This window comes from Lepus europaeus, chromosome 18 (genome assembly GCF_033115175.1).
Source record: "Lepus europaeus isolate LE1 chromosome 18, mLepTim1.pri, whole genome shotgun sequence".
NCBI classification, from domain to species: domain Eukaryota; kingdom Metazoa; phylum Chordata; class Mammalia; order Lagomorpha; family Leporidae; genus Lepus; species Lepus europaeus.
The window spans coordinates 74,103,048-74,112,355 of NC_084844.1; the positions used below are offsets into that span (position 1 = coordinate 74,103,048).

The 9,308-nt window shown below is 46.2% G+C and overlaps 1 protein-coding gene across 8 annotated transcripts in view; it reads right to left on the minus strand.

Moving 5' to 3' along the window:
- Nucleotides 1-8,506, minus strand: part of LOC133777369 (zinc finger protein ZFP2-like) — a 46,637-nt gene extending 38,131 nt beyond the window's left edge. For 5 of the 8 annotated variants that reach the window (XR_009868540.1, XR_009868541.1, XM_062216917.1 and 2 more), the window contains exons 1-3: nt 8,408-8,506; nt 7,335-7,414; nt 1,295-1,424 (exon numbers count right to left, since the gene is read on the minus strand). The gene's annotated coding sequence lies outside the window, so the exon portion shown is untranslated. Of the gene's footprint in view, nt 1-609; nt 1,160-1,294; nt 1,425-7,334; nt 7,415-7,787; nt 7,934-8,407 lie in introns of those variants that run through there. The other 3 variants (XM_062216918.1, XR_009868543.1, XR_009868542.1) reach the window with 3 other exon arrangements.
- Nucleotides 8,507-9,308: the final 802 nt, after the last annotated feature.

Genomic DNA, 9,308 nt, shown 5'->3' on the forward strand with positions numbered 1-9,308 from the left:
GCCATAGCAGAGAGCTGGATTGGAAGTGGAGCAGCCAGGTCTTGAACTGGCACTCATATGCGATGCTGGCACTTCAGGCCAGAGTGTTAACTACAGTGCCACAGTGGGGGCCCCAGTCCTAGCAGTTCTATGTTGTTTAGCATTTCATCTTCAGTGTCAACTGCTAATAATACAGTAGAGTTGTAGAAGACCTGACAGTCATGCAAACCTTACCACAAGCTAGTACTGTGTAGAATAAATCCTGTAAATATAAAGACAATCTTATTTCACAGCGGAGGAAGAACCAGAGGGGTAAAATGACTTGCTAATGTCACTTAGCTCTTTCAGTACAGAAACAAGGAAGGGTCTCAGCTTTATGCCACTTGCCTCAACTAGATGAGCCTGCAATTTTAATGACACTCAACTTGGGCTCCCGGAGTTTAAATGAATTTTCCAAGGTTACATGACAAAGAAGCACCAAAGCCAGAAGTAAAAATTATTGCTCTCATCTTTCTCTTCCTTATCCACTATGGAAGTCTGATTTACAGTTTTAAATTATTCTAATATCATTTACAACCAAGAAGCATTATTTTTTGCTAACTTTAACAATGAAACTATTTTTAGCCATTGAGGAATTTATTTTAATGAAAGATATAGACATCCTTTTTTGTTTTGTTTTTTAATTGGAGATGCAAAGAGACAAACAAGTAGTCAGAGAAGTGGTATTCACCCTCTAGTTCACTGCTCAAATGTCCACAGTGACCAGGGCTGGCCCAGGAGCAGGGAACCCCATCATCTGAGCCATCACTTGCTAGCTCTCAGGGTTTGCATTTCCAGGGAGTTGGAGTCAGGGGCTGGAACTGGGAATCAAACCCAGAAACTCCAATGTGGGATACAGGCATCTAAACCACAAGGCTACACCCTGGCTTCCAGACTTGTTTTTTCACCAGTCATCTGAAAATGAAAGTTAATTCTGACATGAAATCTAAGGCTCTGGAGTCCTCAGGTGTGTGTGTCTATGCATGAGAGTTAGTTGGGTTGCCCAAGCAGAGTCTACAGTTTAGAGAGAACAGCAGAGTGAAATGTGTGTCAGAGGATGTCAGCACTGGAGAGTGGCTGTGCTCTAGTCAGAGGCTGAGGAGGACAAGTCCACAGAGAGCAGCAGTACCAAGGGAGTGTGCTAGAAGGTAGGGAGAAAAAAGGTTGAAAAACAAATATGTTAAAAAGATTTGTTTATTTATTTGGAAGACAGAGTTATAAAGAAGGTGAGACAGGGAGGGAGAGGGAGAGATCTCCCATCTGCAGATTCACTCACCAAATGGTCACAATGGCTGGGACTGGGTCAGATCAAAGCTCGGATCTGGAACTCCATCCAAGTCTCCCTCATGGTGGCAGGGACTCAAGAATTTGGGTTGTCTGCTGCTTCTCAGATGCACTGCAGAGAACTGGATGGGAAGTAGAACAGCTGAGCTGTAAATAAGTGCCCATATGGTGTGCCAACATCACTGGCAACAGATTATCCTAATGCATCACAACACTGGCTCCAACAAATGAATTTAGGTAAAACAATTCAAAATGCCAGGGAAATAGCAAATAAAATGTCAGGGATGAGCACTGTGGTGCAGCAGGATAAACCACTACTTAGGAGGCATACCTCATTCTTAAGTATGATGATATTTTTTTAACCACTTTTGTACAAGAGAGTAACAGGATGAAAACTGTTCTCCAAGGAGTCTGATCTGATAACCTCACATAGGATAGACTGAGATGAGAAGAAATTGCAAGACAGATTACGAGTGCAGAAAAGAGGAAACTAAAACTGGAATGAAAGCATGAGGAAGGAAATACAATCCATGTTTTGCAAGAAATAAAATCAAATATATATATACTGTTTATAGAAAAATAGAAATAAAAGCAAATATGAGAGAGTTTCAAAAGTTTGTGGAAAATGGAATTAAAAGATAATCTTATTTTATGCAACAAATTTTGAAATCTACGCATGTGAACGGTCTTCAAAAAGTTCATGGAAAATGTCTATTATACAAAAATGGTACATGGATTTCAAAAAAAATGTTTAAAGAAAATCCATTTATTTTTAATTTTTTATTTATTTAAGAGGTAGAGTTACAAAGCGTGAGAGAGAGACAGAGAGAAAGGTCTTCCTTCTGCTGTTTCACTCCCCAGATGGCCGCAACAGCTGGAGCTGTGCTGAACCAAAGCCAGGAGCCAGGTGCTTCTTCCCAGTTTCTCATGTGGGTGCTAGGGCCCAAGCACTTGGGCCATTTTCTATTGCTTTTCCAGGCCATAGCAGAGAACTGGAATGGAAGAGGGGCAGCTGGGACTAGAACTGGTACCCATGTGGGATGCCAATGCCACAGGTGGAAAATTAACTTTGTTTATTTTTATGAAAGACAGTTATAGGGGGGTGGAAAGGGGAGATATAGATCTTTCATTTTCTGGTTCTCCCAAAATGACCACAAGAGCCAGGACTGGCCCAGGCTGAAGATGGGAACCAGAAGTCCATATGAGTCTCCCACAGGGGTGGTAGGAGCTCTTCTGCCAGGAGCATTAGTAGGAAGCAAAACATCCAGGACTGCAACTCGCACTCAAATAAGGGATGTTGGCCTCACATGTGGCAGCTTACCCTGCTGTGTCACAAAGATGGTCATTCAAAATAAATTCTTGAGGGTTAAGCCACCTTTTGCAGGGCCAGCATCCTATATGGGTAGCAGTTTGAGTCCTGGCTCCACTTTTGATCCAGCTCCCTGTTAATGTGCCTGGGAAAGCAGTGGAAGATGGTCCAAATGCTTGGGCCCCTATACCATGTGGGAAACTCAGAAGAAGCTCCTGGCTTCAGCTTGGCCATTTGGGGACTGAATCAGCAAATGGAAATCTCTTTGTAACTGTGACTTTCAAATAAATAAATCTTTAAAAAACATTCTTGTGCACTTAAAAGACCTCTTGCAATACAGGTGCACAGTTACTTATTCAGGAGAAATGCTAATTCAGGTGCAAGAAATGCTGGTATCAGGGATGCCATGGTAAAGTAGTAGTGTGGAGAGGCCACTTAAGGGAGTTTTATGTAGAACACAGGCAGCGGTGTTTTAGAGTTTAATACATAGTGTTGGTTTAAAAATTACATATTGGGACTGGTACTGTGACATAGAGGGTAAGTAAGGCCAGCAGTGCCACCATCCCATGTAGGTAATGGTTTGAGACCCAGCTGCTCTGCTTCCAATCCAGCTCTCTGCTGAGGCCTAGGAAGGCAGTAGAGGATGGTCCAAGACCATGGGCCCCTGCACCCAAATGGGAGGCCTCGGAAAAGCTCTTGGCTCCTAGCTTTGGATCAGCCCAGCTCTGACCATTGTGACCATTTAGGAAGTGAGCTAGTGGATGGAAGACCTCTCTCTTTCTCTCTGCTTCTCTGTAACTCTGCCTTTCAAATAAAATAAATAAATCTTTAAAAAAAAAAAAACTTAAAATAATTATGTATTAACTTCCAACTGGGAGATCAGTAATTAAGTCAAGGTAAAGTTAGTCATTTAAATAGCCATCTAGTCAGCCAGTAATGATGACCTCATTTCATTTCTAAACACAAATTACTTTAAATGGCTTTAGAGATGTACTTATCAAAATAATGTGGGCAGGACTCCCTGGGGCAGCATGGAGGCTGTGGGAGAATGCAGAGCACCTGAACCAGTGAGCCCTGGGCAAAGTGTTGTGAAGCTGATACAGACTCCCAGTCTCTAAATGACAGACACATGGTTCACAAATGGAACCAGAAGAAAACTGCCTAAGTAGCATAGTAATAGGAACAGGCACAGAACCCTGGTGTTCCTTTTGGTCCTCTGCAATTACTTCCCCTTAGCAACAGGCAGAGCCTGCAGCCTTCTGCCACCCACCCTCTCCCCACAGAAAGGAAGAGTTGGAGGGGCCTATGGAAGTGGTGCATCTTGGGAGGCTGAATCTCTAGAAGAGAGGGCAGAGCAGGTGTGGAGCTCACCTGGCAGTGCCTGGGGACAGTTTCCCCACTACTGCATTTTAATGGGGACAGCAAAACCCTTCCCATAGCCCTTCCCATACACACTGCAGAGGCTTAATTGGTGAATCCTTCCACACAGCAGTGATTGGGCCAGGAGCTAAACACAGCAACTTCCTCTAGAACTGTGCTGGGGGAACAGTTCCCACTCAGATGGAGGGAATGGGGACAGGCTACACCCCCCCACCAAACACAGGTCAGGTCATAAGGCTCTCACCAGCTAGCAGCTCTCTGGTCTCACCTCCCTGGTCTTTCTAGCTGACAAGCTCTTCCCAACTTTGCTGCCTGGGAGGGATACACGCAGGTGTCACCTTCATGGAAAAACTAGTTTTTTTTAAGATTTATTTATTTCTTTGAAAGAGTTACACAGAGAGAGAAGGAAAGGCAGGGAGAGGGAGAGGGAGACAGGGAGAAGGAAAGGCCTTCCATCTGCTCTTTCACTCCCCAATTGGTCACAAGGGCTGGAGCTGTGCCAATCTGAAGCCAGGAGTCAGAAGCTTCCTCTGGGTCTTCCCACATGGGTCCAGGGGCCCAAGGACTTGGACCATCTTCTACTGCTTTCGCAGGTCATAGCAGAAAGCTGGATTGCAAGTGGAACAGCCAGGACTAGAACTGGCACTGCAGGCAGCAAATTTATCCATGACTCCACAGTGCCAGCCCCAACCTAGAAGTTCAAGTTGACATAGTGGACACCACACTGTGGTCCCCAAGTCTAACGTAACCATGGGCAATGCTAATAGATTGTGTCACAGGCTGAGGGAGGTGACAGGCATGCTCTGCTGCAGAGCTGTGACATAGGAGAAGGGGCTCCAGACCAGGAGAAAGGGGACCCTGGGGTTCCCCACCCTTCCTCTCTCCTCAGTGACCACTCTCCAGACCACCTCTTCTCTGTGGCCACAGACAGCTCTGAAAGCAGTGTCTTGGGGCAGGGAGGGAGGGTTGCAGGAAAGATCTCTGAGTAGTTGGTCCAGAGGGAGCATTCCTCTTAAAACATTACAGTGCTGTCTGCACCCACTCCCCTGGCCTTGATGGTCATTTGTCTATTAATGTCCCACTTCAGATGATACCTCTGATGATACCTCCAAACTTTGCTGTTGGACAGGAGGTGATTGGTGAGAAAATCCTACCTAGAGTTTTAAAAGATTTATGTATTAAAGAGCACTTCCAATCACTGGCTCACTCCCCAAATGTCTGCAAAGCCAGGGCTGGGCCAGGCTGAAGCTAGGAACTCCGTCCTGTTCCCCGACATGGGTGTCAGGAGTTCACACACTTAGGTTATCACCATTGCTTCCCAGGTGCATTAGCAAGAAGCTCAACTGGAAGCAGAGGTGGGACCTGATTTTAGGTCCTCCAATATTGGCTGTGGGCATTCCAAGTGGCAGCTTACCCCACTGTACCATAACACCCTCTACTTTGATATTATTTATTTATTTACATATTTATATGTTTATTTATTTGAGACACAGAAAGAGACCTTCTATCTGCCATTTCACTCTCCAAAGGCCTGAAATATTTAGGGCTGCGCCACACTGAGGGTGGGATCAGAGAACTCAATTTGGTCTCCCCACATGGTTGGCAAGGACCCAACTACATAAGCCATCACCTGTGCCTCCCAGGTTGCACATTAGCAGGAAGTTGGAATTGCAAGTGTGCCAAGACTTGTACCAGGCACTTTAATTTGGGATGAAAGTTTCTCAAGAGCCGTCTTAACCACTGGGCCAAGCACACCCCCACCTCAGTTTTTAAAGAAAAACAAGGAATTCCATTCTCTTTCTATTACCCATAAATAAGAGTGTGGATAATCTCAATTGCTTGCTCCAAGCCTAATTCCTTTTGCCACAAAGAGAATCAACTTCAGATAATGGTAGTGCTGTGAGTCACAGAGCAGAGGTGAAAAGAACCCGTGTTCTCACTGACGTCACTCAGCCATTGAATTTATCAAGCCCAGGACCACTGTGTCTGGCTCTCCTCATTGTTCAAGCTGGTTGGAGATGGGCTCTTAGTGACCTGAACTAAAAACATCCCAGTGAAAACACCACGTACTCTCTACAAGATGTCTGGGAGAAGGATTTTGAACTAAACTATCCACGGTCACCTAATAGGCCACTAAAGAGTTGGACTCACAATTTTGTCTTAGTACGAGGTGTCCTAACTGAAGACAAAGCCACCAGGATTTCTTCTGTTTGATTCATCTTCCATTTGAGGAAGGTACTGTAGTGCCTAAAAAGGGGTGCAGGAACCTCAGTTTTCCCACTCAGCTGTGTGGCCCTGAGAAAGGTGTTTAGATTCTATGGCTCCACTTTCTCACCTGCCCATGGAGAGTATCACAGTGCTTGTTTAGAGGGTTATTGTCAGTATCAAAGAAATGAAATGACTCACGTGTATTATAGTTTATTCCAGCTATGAGTGGCACACAAAGTAAATATTTAAAAGTGTAGCTTAGGGGCCAGCATTGTGGTATAGTGGGTTAAACCACAGCCTATGACTGGCATCCCATAGGGTGACAGTTCTAGTCTTGGCTGCTCCACTTCTGCTGGAGCTCCCTGCTAATACACCTGGGAAAGCAGTGCGGAATCCAAGTACTCAGGTCCCTGCACCCAGGTGGGAGGCCTGGATGAAGCTGCTAGCTCACAGTTTCAGCCTAAGTCCTAGTGGCTGCAGCTATTTGAGGAGTGAACCAGCAGATGGAGGATACCTCTCTCTGACTTTTCTTTCTCTGTAACTCTGCCTTTTAAATAAATAATGTCTAAAAAAATAAAACCACCTGTAGCTTAACACTTCTCTCACATTTAAGGATTCAAAGATATTCATTCCAGAGGGGCTCATTTGCCTTGTTGCCTTATCCATAACATCCCCTCATGGTACAAAATGGTTCCTGCAGCTCCAGTCATCCACCCTCCATCCCATCCAGAAGGACAATAGCAAATGAGAAGAGCATTTTTCTACTCTAAGAATATTTCCTTGGCATTGCACCTAGCAGATATGATTGACATTTCACAAAGAACAGTTCAGAGCTAACAGAATTTACACATCCAGAGTCTAGAACCCAAAAGATTTTACAGGACCCAAGATGTTAGCAGGAAACAAAAGGCCTGGGGAAAGTGTTCTGAATGTATTACACTTGGTAATGAAGCTTTCGTGTAGAAATAACAGCAAACCCGATTTAAGTGGCTGAAATGTTAACACCAAATAAAAAGGGAACTTCAAAAACTTTTCACATGACATTAAGCAGAAACACAGAAAACATTCAAAATCAAGATCATGCACTGTATGCCCTGAAACTCTTAAGCACTGCAAACATGAAAATGAACTGTACCTGTATCTTTATGGGGAATCAAGAAGGCAGGACTGCCTGTTGCTCAACCACCTACACCCACACCTGAGCAGTTTCTGGACCTGTAGGGAAGATGTTTTAGAAAGGGAAATATGTGATCAATGCCATATTTCTGACACTCCCACCTTCCATAGGAGCACAGAAGCCATCATTTAGTTCCCCTCAAAGTACTTATCTTCCCCATATACAACTGATATCATTTTTTCCCTAGTCTTTTGTCTAAAAAAAGAGGCACCAGATTTCAAGATTTTGTTTTATAAGTCTATACCTAGAGCCCTCAGCGCCTTGGTTATTTTTGCTCAATACCATGCAATTTGAGCTTACAATTCTGGTGTTTGGGAAATGTTGCCAAATTAGCATCAACAACATATTTTCTTTTTTTTTTTAAGATTTATTTTACTTATTTGAAAGAGTTACAGAGAGAGAGATACAGACAGAGAGGTCTTCCATCCGCTGGTTCACGCCCCAGATGACCGCAACAGCTGGAGCTATGCCGATCTGAAGCCAGGAATGAGGAGCTTCCTCCGTGTCTTCCACGTGGGTGCAGTGGATTGGAGCACCCATATGGGTGTTTGGCCTTCCTTGATTATAAAGGTGATTCTTAGTGAAATGTTACATAATTTCTAAGAAGAATGAGAATTTACTATAACTAGAGAACCTAATGGAAAGCAGTGTGCAGTACATTGCACGCGTTCCAGCCCACGTTTAGCTAACTGGTAAGACAGGCAAACAGGGCCTGAAGGCTGGAGCCGGCCTCACTTCAACAAAAGGCCACAGCGCAGTCCACGCTCCCCGATCTCCCTCCGTCCTCTCCACACGACCTGGGGAGAGGCGGACTGCGCGCACACAGAGGGAGAGGAGGCTCTGGAGCGAGCCGAGGCCGCTGGTGGAGGGACGGGGCCTGTCGCCCGTGTCCGGAGCCGGCCCAGCCCTCAGCGGTGGGGTCCGCGGATGGAAGAGCTCACTGGGGGGAAGTCCAGGTCCCTCTGTAGCTGGTTCTGACAGGATCCATCCGCCCACGGCCCCTTCTGGGAAACCTGGCCCCACACACTCACCACTTCCTGCTCCCGAGGTCCGGGGCTTCCTCTTCTCAGAGAGGAGAAGGCCGAGCCACCGCAGGGACGCTCTTCCCGCTGTAGTCTGGACGCGACTAGGACACAGGGATCTCGCGAGATGATGAAGTTGTCTGCCACCACCACCAGGGCCCCTGATTGGACAGCTGCAAAGCCAATGGGCGTGAGGGGTGTCACAAAAGCCGTAGCCAATCAGCACGCTCGCTGGCACAGTGGGCGTGGGGAGGTTGTTGCCAGGCGACGGGAGTGCAGGCCGGGTTTGGGGTCTGAGGCCGGTGGGGTCGCTGTGGCTTCCGTGTTCCTCGGGGCTCTCGGGACCTCCAGAGTTCGCCATGAGCTGCAGAAGCCTCTCCAGGTGAGTCCCCGCCAACTGCGGATCATCGACTTCTGGTCTTTGTTTCTTCACATCCGGAACGATTTCTCTTGTGGGAAGTTTCTGTGATGTTCCTTTGAACGTTGTTTAAAGATATTGCGTGGTTAATCCTCTTGGTCCATTTCTCTTGTAGATACGTGTTTTCTAGTCTGTCTTTCGTCTTTTTAATATTTCCTGTGTGTTTCTTGCTGTTAGCAATGACATTTAAAAAAAAAAAAAGATTGTTTGAAAGGCAGAGTTAGAGAGCGAGAGAGCGAGAGCGATAGAGAGCGAGAGAGCGAGAGAGAGAAGGCTTCCATCTGCTGCTTCACTCCCCAGTTGGCTGCAACGGCCAGAGCTGCACAGATATGAAACCAGGAGCCAGGAGCTGCTTCCCTGTCCCCCATGCGGGTGCAGGGGTCCAAGGGCTTGGGCATCTTCCACTGCTTTCCCAGGGCATAGCAGAGAGCTGGATCGGAAGCAGAGCAGCTGGGATTCAAACCGGCTCCCACATGGGATGCCCCGGTCATG